General features: G+C 32.8%; 1 protein-coding gene across 1 annotated transcript in view; it reads left to right on the forward strand.

The window, feature by feature from the left end:
• The first annotated feature begins 1166 nt into the window (after positions 1-1166).
• Positions 1167-15978, forward strand: part of DAAM (disheveled-associated activator of morphogenesis-like protein) — a 524757-nt gene continuing 509945 nt past the window's right edge. The window contains exon 1 of the mRNA XM_072530050.1: positions 1167-1348. The gene's annotated coding sequence lies outside the window, so the exon portion shown is untranslated. The remainder of the gene's footprint in view (positions 1349-15978) is intronic.

The raw sequence follows: 15978 nt of genomic DNA on the forward strand, positions 1-15978 counted from the left end.
CATCCGATCTTGTTTTTTTATTTTGAACACCATTTTTCACGATGTCGCGCATGGTAGAATACGGAATTTCTGTTAGAAATGCCGCTTTTCTTATAATACTGCCTTTACAACTATTTTCAGGATCATTTTGAAGATTTTTGTAAACGTTCATACAAATTCTCTTAGATTGTTCATTCAAAACAATCTTTTTCTTTGAAAGTCTTAATCGCTTTTCTACAGTTACAGTCACAGTGTCATTGTTTTTGTATTACTTACACTTAAAAGATTATTGACTACTACACTTTCTCTACTACTACTTGGGTTCTCTTGCTCCCATTCAGGAAAAACTGTAGGTGATTTTTCCCATTATCTAAACATTTTCTTTATACAAATAAACAGTTTTAAAAAAACAAATAACAAAAAAATACTACAATTATTATAACTACTCACAACAAAATTTCAACACAACTCAAAATTAAAGCAATGTACAATGCACATCTATCTATAAACAAGCTAGTTGCAAAGATACAACTAAACTAAAAATTTGCAAGTCCAGTCTCTTAGATAAGGCACATGCCAGTATTTTTATAACCGGAATAAAAATTGTTAGACGATTATATTTAGACGAAATATTAAACAATATAATTAAAACTTTTTTCTACTTTTAAGGACAAAAAAACAAGCTCATTAACGGAACGCAATTCAAAATTATTCTGCACATTATATTTAAAGCATTATTTGGTTAAAACATCTCATTTTTGGTGGTAAAAATATATAAAACACATAATATATTAATTTGTCTGGACTAACGCTAGTAAAAAATGGTCTGGAAGTTATATTTTTGTTTGAATTTGCCGCCGGACGATAGAAAGATGGTGTCAACTTTACTAGTTAGAACATTTTAAATATACAGAACAAAGTTTTTAAACGCATGAAAAAGCCTTATATAGCATTTGAATAATATAATGTAAATATAGAAGAATGTAAATGTGGCCCAATAATCCTCTAAAATTGCCTAAATTTTTATTGGAAATTGCATAAAAATAACTCTAAATCGATTGCAAGAATATGATTTTCCCACGCGCACCGGCACTGTACTGCAAACTAGGAAGCCAATTTATTTTCGAATCTTGGTGGAATGAACTTTTGACACCGCGCACGGGATCACTCCAAAATGCTGTACGACAGGACGATATTCTCGGTGTAACCAAATCATTTGTGGTGATTTTATATGTGTTGTGAATGGTTTTTTATTAAAAGAATGTGTGTTTTATTAATATAAGACTTCTAGTTAATGCATGTAACTCAGGATTTTAGTGTGTTTTTGTGATATTCGCAGATATTTTGAGACTTGGAATCGGAAATACCGGTGAGTAGGTGTATTTTTGGTTTAGGTGTTGTTTTTTGTTATCATTATGAGATTTAGTAATACCCGTAGAAACCAGGATGTTTGGATACAAAAATATTAGCAATAGTATTAATACATTTTTGACCTTTTAAGGCACAGAGTATTAATAAACAAATTTTCTTAACAATTACTTATTGGCAATATCAACATACCTACTCTAACCTAAGTTGTGGAACTTATGTCAGTTTGAAAATTATATTATAATTTATTATTACTTATGTTTTTTTTTTATTTATTGTATTCAATATTATTTGTAATTATTAGGAGTAAAATTTTTCTTTAATAACTCAGATATTTTACTCCAAGCTTCGTAAGTTAAAATTACATTTAAAAAACAATGTTGCATTTAAGAATATTATGTAGTCAAAAAATAAAATAAACATAGTAGGTTCATGGCTTATATTTTATATTCTTCACTGATCATGGTTAATTGTATGTTGGCAATAATAATTTTTATTAAATTATTTACATGTACATATACCTATGATGGCACAGCGTGAACTTATATTATTATACATTTAAATATTGCTTAGATATTTTACAATTTATAACAAAATAACGGAATTCAAAAATCAGGTTTAAAAACTTGTTTTAAGTCAGTTGTAGTATGTTTTAATTTTAATTTTTTAATTTCTCAGAAAAACAATCTTTTTGGTTTTTTTTACTTCTTGTATCATATTTTAGAAAATGTTTCATGTGTCTAATATTACATTAGCAATCATCAGGTGTTCATTCAAGATAAAAAGTACTAAAAGTAGTCACAAGTCCTGCGCATCTGTTAAAGATTCTGTAATGTTTTTTCGAATAACAGAACATTTTATTCTGGTAAATTGGCTTACTCCACGTAAGGTATATTGGCCTAGATCTTTCTTTTCCCGTTTTCTTTCGTACTCGGCAATAAATTTCATTATTGCACTTTTTGCAGGGTGTGGTCGAAACTCGTGGGGTTTTTTGGTTTTCTTTGTTCTTAAGTTCGATATTACTTCTACTTCTTCCCAGGAAAAATTTAGTATAAAAATATCATAACTAACACTATTTTCTTGTTAGCTTGTTAGCTACATTTTTCATGGTGCTATATGAAATAATAACCTTTAAAGGGAGAGTATATAATCCTTTACATTGAACCAATGTACATAAAAGGTACTTCAGAAAGTCAAGTTTTATATACAAAATTTTATCAACACAACATTCAACAGACAAGTCAAATGGTGACTATAACGCGGCTAGTGGAATTAGTACTTCTGTTGGAATTTTGTGCTACTCTAATTCTTATTGTTATACGATTCTTCCATGAAATCAAATTTTTGTTCCCCTTTAAACTGTTTGTTACTGTTGTATTCAGGGCATCTGATGAAAAGTTTGCTTGTCTCACTTTTTCTTCTTTTTATGTAGGCAAGACTGTCTGTTTTTCAATATGCCTCCAGAAAGTTGTCGTTTTTGAGATGTTCTTACTGATCGTCTTCTTATTGGGCAACCGTGTCTTGTCGTCTTTACTACTCTTGTCATTCGGGCTTATATGATAGTTTCATTCTACTCTTCTACTCCTCTACTTCTTACCCAGTCCTTGATATTCTCCACCTTGCATCTGTGTCGTATATCTGTACTTCTAGCTCTGTACCATAGTGTCTTACCATCAAATGTTTTCATCTCTGTTGTTTCTAACATCCTTGTTATCCTCTTTGGACCAGATCGTGTTTCTACCGCGTATGTCATTGGTCCGATGGCTATTTTATAAATTCTGCCTTTCATTTCTTTCTCAATATTTTTATGTCTACATATTGTTTCATTCAGGCAACTGGCGGCTGTTTGCTCTATTCACTTGATCTTCCACTTCATTTTCGAGCTTTCCGTAGCTAGATAATGTGATGCCTAGATATTTAAACTCCATCAATTGTTGTATTATCTGACCTTCCAGCTCCAATTCACATTTTAGTAAATTTGCTGTTATAACCATGCATTTTGTCTTTTTTGGGGAAATTAGCACGTTATATTTTCTGCGGTTATATTAAATTGGTGCAGCATACGTTGTAAATCATCTTCACTTAAGAGAGTAGTACTGCGTCATCCGCATAGCAGATTATTTTTTTTTCTTCCATTTGGTATCCTTTTTTTATTTCATCCATAATTAGGTTGAACAATAGACGACTCAGGCAATCTCCCTGTCTCTATTGTCGGCTTCAATAGGGTCGGTTAGTTCTTCTTCTACTTTTACTTTTATTGTGTTGTTTTGGTAGATATATTCGATCGTTTTGATTATTTCTAGAGGTATCTTTCTTGCGTACAATAAGTACATTTTTCTTTTTCTTCAGATGCCATCTCCGCTACGGAGGTTGGCAATTATCATAGCTATTTTAATTTTTGAGGCAGTAGTTGTTTTGAGCAGTAGCTCTAAATAGTTGTTTTGAGCTGCATCCAAACCATTCTCTCAGGTTTTTAAGCCATGAAATTCGTCTTCTTCCGATGCTTCTTCTGCCATCTATCTTTCCTTGCATTATGAGTCGCAGGATGCCATACTTCTCGCCCCGCATCACATGTCCGAGATACTGTAGCTTTCTTTCTTTAATTGCAAGTTCAACCTCCTTCTATGTACCTATTCTTCTCAGTACTTCATTGTTCGTAACTCTATCTACCCAGGAAACCCCTTACAATTCTGCTATAGGTCCACATTTCAAAGGCGTTAAGTCGTCTTATTGTGTCTAGATTTAACGTCCATGTTTCCACTCCATAGTATAGTACACTGTATACGTAACATTATGTTAGGCGTACTTTAAGAGCTAATGTTAACTCTTTGCCACATAGGACCTTTTTCATTTTTGTAAAATTAGAACGTTCTTTTTCGATTCTGACTTTGATTTCTGCAGTGTAGTCATTATTTTCTCTTATAAGTGTTCCTAGGTAAGTGTACTTTTTTACTCTTTCGATCTGCTGGCCCTCTACTATCAAGATTTCGTTAGTATTATGGTTGTTTTTACAAATTTTTATAAACTTCGTCTTTTTGATATTGAACGAGAGTCCGTACTCCCTACTACACATTACTATTTTACTTATGAGTCTTTCTAGGTCTTGTAAACTATCGGCTATTATTACTGTATCATCTGCATATCTGATGTTGTTAACTAAGACTCCATTTACTCTTATGCCGACTGTTTCATCTTCCCGAGTTTCTCGAATTATCTCTTTAGAATAAGCGTTAAATAATAGAGGTGATAGTATGCAGCCTTGCCTGACTCTTCTCTTTTTTTCCATTTCTTCAGATGTCTCTTTTTCAATTCGTACTATTGCTCGCTGATTGTAATAAAGGTTTGTTATTAGCCTTAAATCTCTTTCATTTAGGTTTTTATTTTTTAGAATTTCCATGAGTCGGTCATGTTTTACTTTATCAAACGCTTTATTGTAGTCTATAACACAGACGTAAAGAGGACGATTAACATCCGAACATCTCTGCGTCACCACGTTGAAGGAGAATAGTGCCTCTCTGGTACCCATACCATTGCGGAACTCATATTGTGTGTCACTAATATCCAGCTCCAGTTTAGAGTGAATTCTGGCGTGGATAATTTTCAACAGAATTTTCAAGGTATGTGACATTAAGCTTATGGTTCGATAGTCACTGCACTCTTTGGCATTCACTTTCTTTGGCAAACACACAAATGCTGATGTCAACATTTTTCTAGGGATGATTCTCGTAGTATAGATAGCGTTGAACAGTTCTACTATTATGTCCAGGTTTTTCTCGATGACAAACTTTAATAGCTCGCTTGGTAATTCATCTGGACCAGCAGATTTATTGGTTTTCATTGAGTTTAATGCCTGACTAACCTCTGATTTGGTTATCTCTGGGCCTACATCTCCCGTTTGGCTATCTACAGATGTACTGGCTTCTCTCTGGTCATGAAATATCTCCTCGATGTACTCTTTCCATCGTCGTAGTTTTGTTCTGTCTCCAATATAATATTTTCATTTTTGTCGAGCAATATATTCGAGGTTCTTCTACTTCCTACTCCGGCTAGTTCTTTGACTTTTTTATGTAGATTAAAGTTGTCATATCTGTTTTGCAGTTCTTCTATTTCTTTACATTTTTCGGAGAAGTAAGTTTCTTTAGCCTCCCTAATTTTTCTTCTTATTTGGTTTTGAAGCTGTTTATAGCGGCTCGTATTGGTGGTTTTGTTTTTTTTCCTTTCATTCATCAATTCTATAATTTCCTCGGCCATCCACTCTTTTTTCTTATATTTGGTTGTTGTAAGTACTTTCGTACTTGGCTCCAATATAGAGGTTTTGGAGAATTGCCACTGCTGCTCTACGTTGCAATTATTTCTTGAGTTTCTATCTAGATTTGTGTTGATTTCGTGTTTCAGGTTTTCTTTTGTTTCTTCTGAATTTAGTTTCTGTATGTTAAGTTTATTGTTGTTGCGGCTTTTTTGCGTCTTTTTTAGTTGAAGTTGAAACCTAGCAATAAGAAGACTGTGATCAGAGGATACGTCTGCTCCTGGATATGCCTTTACTGCCCGAATTGAGTTTCGATATCTGTGTTTTATTAGGATGTAGTCAATTTGATTTCTGACGATTTTGTTGTCTTTGTCAACTGGCGATTTTCATGTATAAAGGCGTCGCTTAGGTAATTTAAAAAATGTATTTGCAGCTATAACATTATGCTCCTGGCAAAATTCTATTAGGCGATCTCCTCTGTCGTTTCGTTCACCAAGCCCATATTGTCCTAGCACGTTCCTTCGCCAATTTTTGCATTGAAATCACCCATGATCATTGTTATATCTCCAGATGCTGTGAGATGTAATTTTTTTGAAGTTCGCTATAAAAATTTTCTATTTCTTCTTCATTTTTGTCAGCAGTTGGCGCATAAATCTGATTTAAGTTTATTTTTCCATGGGTTGTCAATAGCTGCAGCATTATAATTTTTTCGGACATCGGAACAAAGCCTGTTACTGATCTCGTTATTTTCACTGAGGATCATAGCAACTTTAACAGCAATAAGTAGATAACGTCCATTAATATAAACCGGTCAAAAGCCTTCTTAAGGTCCAGGAAACATAGATATGCCGGTTTGTTGTATTCTAATGATTTCTCTTGCACTTGCCTCATTATAAATATAGCGTCGGTGCATCATCTTTCCGACCTAAAACCTTGTTGTTCTTCTGTTAGTGTTATAATTTCATTCAGACTATTTGTTATCACTTTGGTTGTTAATTTTAGTGTTGTGTTTAATTAATTAATTCTTCTGTAATTTTCCGGGTTCTATTTGTCTCCCTTTTTGAAGAGAGGTTTTAGGATGTCTATTTGTTTCTCTTTTAGCACTTTGTTTACTTCTGGGTACCTTGAGTTAAGCGACCTGATATTCCATGTAGTAATTCTCATCTGGGTTTTGGATATGTTTCACTTGTCCTTTTTTCTTACCGTGGTCGTCTTCATAGTATCAATCCAGTTCTGAGGCTGTACATTGTTCCTTTGAGTAGTATTAGTTTTTATGATTGGTAGGTTGCTAACCTTGCCAATCAATTAAAGTTCTTAACTGATAAAGTTAATAAAACGAAATTATTTTTATTGTTACCGTGCTTTCTGTGCTTAAAAAATATTACACTAAAAAGCAGTAACCTTAAACTAATTGGAGTTACTGCTTTTTTATGTAATTCATTCTTACCGGTTGTAATAATATACCTTGCTTAAAAGCAGTATCCGCCATTTTCATTACAATTTAAAAAAATGTCTTATAAAAAAATATACTTATTCAATCATATGCTAAAGAACTACAATACCTCGTTTTCTTCTTTTTTTCTTCTTCTTCTCCTTCTTTTTATATAGACATGACTCTGTCTGTTTTTCAATGTGCCTCCAGTACGTTTTCGTTCCATCGTTTTCGTAGTCTTCCTACTGATCGTCTTTGTATTGGGAAACCGTATATTGCCCTCTTTACTACTCTATTTGTTGTCATTCGGCTTATATAATCGTTACATTCTACTCTTCTATTTCCTACCCAGTTCTTGATGTTCTCCACCTTGCATCTACGTCGTATACCTGTACTTCTAGCTCTGTCCCATAGTGTCTTACCATCAATTTTTCTAAGTGTTTTCATCTCTGCTGTTTCTAACATTCTTTTTGTCCTCTCTGGGTCAGGTGTTGTTTCTGTCGCGTATGTCATTATTGGTCTGATGTTTGTTTTGTAAATTCTGCGTTTCATTTCTTTCCCGATATTTTTATTTCTCCATATTGTTTCATTTAGGCAGCTTGCGGCTCTGTTTGCTCTATTCACTTGATCTTCCACTTCAGTTTCGAGCTTTCCGTAGCTAGATAATGTGATTCCTAGATATTGAAACTCCATCACTTGGTCTATTATCTGACCTTCCAGCTCCAATTTACATCTTAGTAAATTTGCTGTTGTAACCATGCATTTTGTCTTTTTTGGGGAAATTAACATGTTAAATTTTCTGGCGGTTATATTAAATTGGTGCAGCATACGTTGTAAATCCTCTTCACTTTTAGAGAGTAGTATTGCATCGTCTGCATAGTAGATTATTTTGTTGTTTTTTTCCCATTTGGTATCCTTTTTTAGTTCTTATTTTTTTTATTATTTCATCCATAATCAGGCTGAACAATAGATAACTCAGGGAATCTCCCTGTCTTATCCCATTGTCAGCTTCAATAGGGTCGGAATTATAAATTCTTTACTACAACTTCAACTACAATACAGAACTAACAATTTCGGAATTCATAAATATTTTCATAGTGCCTCAGCCCTGTTTATTAAAATCTGCATTACCTCGAAATTTACATTTGTGAAGGTACTGCTTTACGTTTGACCAACTATGCCATTCTTATACTACATCACGAAAATCCAGACGATGGCCACTAAGAATTATTTTCAACATGCTTAATGTAAATGTTATAAATGAAATGCTGCTATTTTTTCTCGCAAATCCCCATTGAAAAGAAAATACATCTAATAATAATAAATGATCATTTCTGAAATCTTTTTGAATGACTTTAATTGAGCCACTAATGCGAGTGAGACTTCAAATACCTCTTTACAGAAATCAATCAAGCAAAATATTTGTGGCATTCTTCAAGTTGAAGACCTTTCATCACATCTTACAAGTTTAGTAAAGCAAAGTAGGTGTTATTTCTGCAAAGGAAAAGATAGAAAAACGAAGCATGCATATACTGCATGGAGCACAGAGCTAAACTGTGTTGTGAATGTGGTCATCAAAATGAGTAAAATTTAAATACCTGACTAAGAATGAATATGAGGTCTATGACCAAAAGGATCAGGAAAGATCAAAATTCTAACTTTACCTTTAAGTTAGAAATACCATTTTGTAGTTAAATTAAAGACAAATATTTTTTGAACTATGTTTCTGGTTCTTTTTAGAAAATGTTTTTTAATTATTTTTAATATTTTTTTTTTGTATTGCTACAATTAAGAAAGAGAAAATAAAATGATTGATTTGATTATTCTTGTGTATTCAATAGTGATCAGGCAGTCTCTGATAATCATTAAATTGTTTTTTTTTAATTTCTTCACAAAAATCATTGGATATTATGTGTGTAGTTTATGTTAAAGTGAAATAGTGAACATATGGAATAATAAACAACTGCCACAAGACTGGAATACCGGAGTAATTATTCCACTACATAAAAAGGGAGATCAGCTTCAAAGTAAAAACTACCGGGCAATAACGCTACTAACTGTGGCATATAAAATACTGTCAAATATTGTGTATGACCGATTGAGACCATATGCGGAACAAATAGTTGGGGGATATCAATGTGGCTTCCGCAGGAAGAAGTCCACAATAGATCAGTTCTTCGTCTTGAGGCAAATCTTGGAAAAGACTAGTGAATTTAATATAGACACACATCATCTTTTCATTGACTTTGAGAGTGCCTATGATAGCATCCATCGAGAATTTCTGATCCATGCACTGAAAGAGTTTAATATTCCAACTCAACTCATTGATATCATAAAAGAAACACTTAAAGTACAAAGCAAAATTCGAATTCAAAACAAACTAACAGATATAATTCATGTGAGAACGGGCCTACGACAGGGAGATGCCCCATCCTGTATTCTATTCAACATCACATTAGAGAAAATAATTAGGGAGTCAAAAGTCAACACCAGAGGAACAATAATAACAAAAAGTGTACAAATATTGGCATTTGCAGATGATGTTGATCATAGCTAGAAGCGAAAGAGAGATGATAGAAGCATTTAATGCGATAGAAAGAGCGGCACAAAACAGTGGCCTAAACATTAATGAAATAAAAACCAAATACATGAAGGCCAGTAAATCGACAGGCCAAAGAAACCTTCAGAATCTGACAATAGGAGACTATAACATCGAAAGCGTGAAAAATTTTACATACCTAGGTTCACTAGTTACCGCAGATAACAATGTCAGTGAAGAAGTTAAGAGAAGAATACATATCGCTAATAAAACATATAATGGACTAATTAAACATATAAGATCTAACAACATCACAAGAAAAACCAAATGCAAAATATACAAGACCCTGATAAAACCGGTCCTTGTATATGGATCAGAGACATGGACACTGTCGAAAAGCGATGAAAACCTATTAGTCACATTTGAACGAAAAATCCTTAGACACATATATAAGGGGGTAAAGGAAAATGACATATGGCGCAGAAGATATAACTTTGAACTATACACAGCATACAATGAACCCGAGATCATAACATCCATAAAGATCGGACGTCTGCGCTGGATGGGCCATGTTGATTGAATGTTGGAGACTGAAACACCAAAACACATTATGAGGCAAACACCAGTAGGAAGAAGGTCAAAGGAAAGACCCAAACTTAGATACATGGAACAAGTAGAACAAGATCTGAAAACACTTAAGATTACCAACTGGAAAAACAAAGCAAGGAACAGAATAGAATGGCGGAAAATCCTAGAACAAGCCAGGACCCAGAAAGGGTTGTCGAGCTACTGATGATGATGATGATGAGTTTATGTTAAAAAATAGGTGTGATCTTCCAGGCTTAAGATGTGTACAACCGAATGATATACCGACCGAAGTAGCCTCCGTTTTTACTCAAGAAAAGACTGTAATAGCAGATTTGCTATTTATTTGCATGTTTCGTGAACTTCGAAAAGGCATTCGATAAAGTACAGTATGTAAAATTAATGCAAATACTGAAAAATATCGGAATAGATGACAAGGATATTCGTGTCATTAAAAATTTGTACTGGAATCAAACTGCTATCGTAAAAATTGGAGATAAATACACCGATAAAATCTCTATACAACGAGGAGTCAGACAAGGTTGCATTTTGTCGCTAACATTGTTCAATGTTTACTCGGACCAGTTATTTAAAAAGGCACTTGAGAGACAACCATATGGAATAAAAATTAACGGGGAACTACTTAATGTGAGTAGATATGCAGACGATACAGTAATTCTGTCAGATAATATTGAAGGTCTTCAAATTCTGCTTGATCGTATTCTCGAGGTAGGAGAGGAAATGGGTATTAAAATAAACTCAAACAAAACCAAATTTTTAGTGTTTAGTCGTGACCCACATCCCGATGCAAAGCTTCAATTAAACGGAGTCCAAATTGAGAAAGTTCACAAAATGACATATTTGGGAACTGTGATAACGGACCAACTAGATCCAGACATAGAAATAAAACGTAGAATAGCAATGACTAAAACTACTTTTGTGAAAATGAAGTCATTTCTTTACAATAATCATCTCAGTTTAAAACTAAGATAAAGAATGGTTAAGTGTTATGTTTGGTCCGTACTTTTGTATAGTGCAGAAGTGTGGATGCTAAAAGTATTGATCATGAACAAAATTAAATCTTTGGAAATGTGGGTTCATAGACGAATGCTAATAAGTTGGACGCCTTCGAAATGTGGACATTGCGAAGAATGTTCCGCATACCTTGGACATATAGGGTGAGAAACAAGGACTTCATAAGAAAGATAAATACTGAGAGAGAACTACTCAATTTGATCAGGGTACGAAAAATTGGATACCTCGGCCATATTCTGAGAGGAAAAAAATACGCAATCCCTCAACTAATCATCCAGGGAAAGATTGAAGGCAAGAGAGGATTAGGTCGCAAACAAATGTCCTGGCTACGGAACATAAAGAACTGGACAGGCATAAATAACACTGGCGAACTTTTGCATGCTGCCAAAGACAGACGTCTGGCCTTAAGATAATTCGCCAACGCACTATAGGTGCACGGCACTATAAGAAGAAGAAGACGAATGCTGAAGATACCTTGGACAGCAAGGAAAACTAATGAAGAAGTACTAAGGAGCGCCAACAAAGATAGAGAACTGCTAAAGACTGTTAAACATCGAAAAATGTGTTATCTGTGACATATAGTAAGAGGAAGTCGATATAAAATATTACAACTGATCCTTAAAGGCAAAATAGAGGACCGTAGAGGTGTATTAAGAAAACAAGTTTCTTGGTTATAAAACATTCGTGAATGGACAAGCCTTCGCAATGGTGATCGCCAACGTCGGATAATTCTGATATGGCACGCGAAGAAGAAGAAGCAGATTTGCTCCATAAAAAACTGATTTGTCGAGGATACTACCTTGAGAGGTTTAGATTTGGTCGGATCAAGTTTTAACTTTTTAGCAAATAAAGGTAGATAATTTACGATTTTGTGCTCTTTGTTGCAAATCTTTGGTGATAATAAGCCTGATGTCGTCAGCCCAACGTGTAGGTGGTCTTCCTCTACTACGTTCGTCTGCTCGTGTTAATATCTTGTTAAAAATAGTGCTGACTAAAAAATTCATACTTTAAAAATGTATATTACAATTTTCATAAAAATAATAATTATTAATTATTTTTTTATGACAAAACATTTTTCTATTTACGGGCAAATCGGTATATGGTCCTTAACTTAACCAGTTCAGTAAACCGCGAGTGATCATTAGCTCTATTATACATGACGTAATTTACACCGAATACCAAAATCTATTTCCTGCTTCTTCAAATAAACAAGGGATGCCGTATTGCCGCATCGACCCCATTCTAAAAAAAAGAAAAATATCTTTCGACAGATGTTACATTTTAGGTTATTTTCGTTTTGTTTACAGCAAATGATGCGACGCTAAATTGTTTACAAAATTAGTGCTTATTTTCAGTCACGTTTTTCTAAATGGTTATTTATGAAAGAATTACGTCAGGAAGTGAGAGACATATTGGATATTTTTAGGGAATGAGAAAATAGATAAATGAACGCTGGTTTGATGATAGATGGAAATGTGTTGAAAATATATTATGATGTGACGGTGTTTATTATAATGTAAAAAACACAAAAATTATGCAAAATAAAAAAAATCAGTTACCTAAGTTAAATTAGCAAAAATTAAAATATACTTCATCTAGAAAGTATCAGGAAAATAAAATAAAATTTTAATTTTTATATTATATTTGTTATTTCGTGATTATAAAATTTTATTTTATTTACACTTTATGCAACATTCATTTGCCATCGGGTTCTCTAATATATCTCAATATAGTAAAGCTTGATTTAATATTAGTAAGCAATTTTTCTCGTATTGGTCACGTAGGCCAGTAAATGACCGTTTTGGAGTGTAATTTTCCTCGTCACGGCGGATTTGCTTGAAGATTTTGATTTAGGTTCCTCTTACCCCCTACTTCACTTTTGGACTTAAGCCCAGGTTTACTTGATGGGTGAAAGCCACCTTTTATGGGGGGTGAAAAAACATATGTTCAAAATAAGTTCGGAAACGGATAAATTGACTAATTCTAACCAACTTTTGTGATATAGTTTTTTCACGAAGTTAATACTTCTTAGTTATTTTCGAGTGAAAATGTTCATTTAAAAAGTTTTTCACAAATATCTCAAAAAGTAATTATTTTGTCGAAAAAATGATAAAGTCTGTAGAAGCAGAAGAAGTAGAGTTGTAACTCACTTTTCGGGGAAAACTCATCAAAACTTTTTTAAAGAACCAAATATTTTTGGTTTTTAAAAAAGGTTCTAACATCAAAACTAAGCGAGTTACGTTCAAAATGAAGCTGGTCCGTTTTTTGGTAAAAAAATCGTGAAAATCACCCCCTAATTACCACAACAAATAAAATTAATCGTTACCGCTTTACAATTTACTTTATTTATGTATTGTTTATATGATCCATAAGTTTGACGGGCTCAAAGTGCTTATTTTTAAAAAAGATTTGGTTTTAAAGTAAAAGAAAATTGTTTGAAATTTTGGCAAAAATGCCTTTTTTCAAAATAACTAAATAGTCTTTTTTGTTTTTCTGTAAGACAAAAATTGGTTGAGATGTGACTGTTCAAAATTTGCATACACTGGTGATTAGTGACACGTTGTAGCCCTTTCAACTACAACCCTTTCAAGAATATATATATATATATATATATATATATATAAATATAAACATAACCTGTGTTGTTATGTATATATATATATATAATATATATATATATATATATATATATATATATATATATATATATATATTATATATATATATATATATATATATATATATATATATATATATATATATATATATAAACAACACAGTTTATTAGGGTTGCAGTCAGAAAATTGGCCGGGTTGTTAATGAAACACTCTTTTGACTTTTAGTCTAGCTTTCGGAATGGTTTTATGTATTCCTTTTTCAAGACACTGTAATAAGAAAAATATGTAAATATTTATAAAATATCACAATTATTCAGTGCAACTTACTAGTCGTTGAGATTATTTATAAAAGCATTGACACTCAACATTAATAACACACAATAAAATAATGGACAAAATACATTCTAACATTTTTAAAATTTAAGTAAAGATAATAAAACTTTGTATATGGCATCTTTTGCTGGTGTGTTTTAACTCTGACACATAGAGAAGAGAAAGAAAAAACCCTATGATTAAAAAGTAATTAGGTGTACTTAATATTATATTTCTTTTTAAGAAATACTAGAGGCCCATCTTAGGTGATTTTAATTTTTAAACCTGTCTTAATGGTATGCAACATGTTATGCATATAGTAAGTAATAATAAATGCTGCTCAGTTTATCTATGTCAGACTTTTTATTGATGCAAGATGAACTAGATTTTCTGGAACACATTTCCAAGAAAACACGTTTTGAATGCATGTTCTGTCAGTGCACATGCATTTATTTTTTTGGTTTTTATATCACTACGATGTGAGATCACCCTACTGTGAAAATTACGAGATGATTCTTCTATGTATATTTTGTTGCAATTGGTATACGGTATAGAATAAGCAACATTCGACGACTCCTGTATTGTGAAAGGATCTTTTGTTTTTGTGTATAACTTCGATACCGTTTTCACATTTTTGGTTGTAATTTTTAAACCATTAACATTTTTGAAGATGTTCATTAGCTTCGGTGTCAAAACTGGAATGTAGGGTAGGCAACGATAAGGTATTTTAGATGGTATTACTGATGTTTTGTGTGTCAATGACAATTGTCGGACCTCATTGTTATGAAAATTTTGGTTGTCAGAAAAATGCGAAGGAAAAGGAGAACCGAAAATGAGTTTATTTAACAGCCCTATAGGATAGGAGTTCTCTTGTAATATCGATCTCAGCTTTTTTTAGTCCCTTGTCTCTGAACTCGATGTGTGACAAGTTGATAACCGTAGTTTTCAGAGCCAAAACCAAATTTGTTTTCATCTTAGATGGATGTTGAGAATGAAAGTTTATAAAACGGTTACTAAAACAAGGTTTACGATACCACTCCGTCCTTAGCATGCCATCATTGCCACGATGGATTAGCATGTCTAAAAAAGGAATCATATTATCAGCCTCTCTCTCAACCGTAAACTTTAGGTGTTCACATTGGGCGTAAAAGGTGTTTAAAACATCAGTTACTTTGTTTTCAGGGACCGATAAAACCAAATCATCTACATATTGTTTAATAAAAGGTATGTGAAAAGGTATCTTTTCTTGTTTGTATGTGAAAAGGTATCAAAATACAAACATTACTAATGTTTGTATTTTGAAAACTATTTCCGAAGTGGAAATTGAAACGTCAATAAACGTACTTTAACCTTTAACTGTGGCTTATTCCCATTTAAACAGTAATTACTTTAAGGTATTCAATGACATTGCTTTAATTATAACTAATATGGGGGGTGAGTTTAGGGGTTAAACTGTGATTAAATATTAAATTATGTTGTTTAATGTTAATTGACATTCATTCACTTCATTAAAAGATGATTTGAATCAATTACCCGCTTTAACTTAAAATATGATTTTTTCTAATAAGGTACCTTTCACTTTAAAAAATAAAAAGCAACTAACGGTACAAGTCCAAGTGAAATGGAGGCTAAGTAGAACTTAAATCCAAACTTTTATGCAATTCGGTGCTGACACGGAAAATTACAGGCTATCGCCGTATTTCACGTTCATTTACTACTCCTATAAGTCATTAAAAAAAGTGTCCCAAGGTACAACACTCTCCCATGTTATGTATTTTCCGACTTCGAACATGCTATTTACGTTCCAAGTGGCCATTTTGATCATGAATCGATTTTTACTGTTTTTATTTTTCACTTTCGGATG

Source organism: Diabrotica undecimpunctata, chromosome 4, assembly GCF_040954645.1.
Source record: "Diabrotica undecimpunctata isolate CICGRU chromosome 4, icDiaUnde3, whole genome shotgun sequence".
Taxonomy (NCBI): domain Eukaryota; kingdom Metazoa; phylum Arthropoda; class Insecta; order Coleoptera; family Chrysomelidae; genus Diabrotica; species Diabrotica undecimpunctata.